This window comes from Nematolebias whitei, chromosome 11 (assembly GCF_014905685.2).
Source record: "Nematolebias whitei isolate Nwh7 chromosome 11, NemWhi1, whole genome shotgun sequence".
NCBI lineage: Eukaryota > Metazoa > Chordata > Actinopteri > Cyprinodontiformes > Rivulidae > Nematolebias > Nematolebias whitei.
This window is the reverse complement of record NC_056508.1, coordinates 27,953,841-27,954,179: the sequence shown is the minus strand read 5'-3', so window position 1 is coordinate 27,954,179 and position 339 is coordinate 27,953,841.

Below are 339 nucleotides of genomic sequence, written 5' to 3'. Positions count from 1 at the left end.
AAGGTATTTAAAACGTTTGATAAGCTAATTCAAAAATTTAAGCAAATATGTTCTTGTTTTTGTATTTTACTTTGTTTTATGTTACTTTGATCTTTATTATTGCATACAATATTGTTTATTGTACTCTATGTTGACTGTCTCAAACAGGTCTTCCTTAAAAATGAATCCTCATAACTCGGAGACTATACCTAGAAATAAATGTTATAAAGTAAAAATAAATAAAGTTTTAGAAGTTTTATGTAGTGAGGCTCATCCTCCATGTGTCAATGACTGTAGTGACACAAAATGAAGGCAGCCACTGATCCGTTTGTGTCCTGGGTTGTGTTGTGCTCATCACTT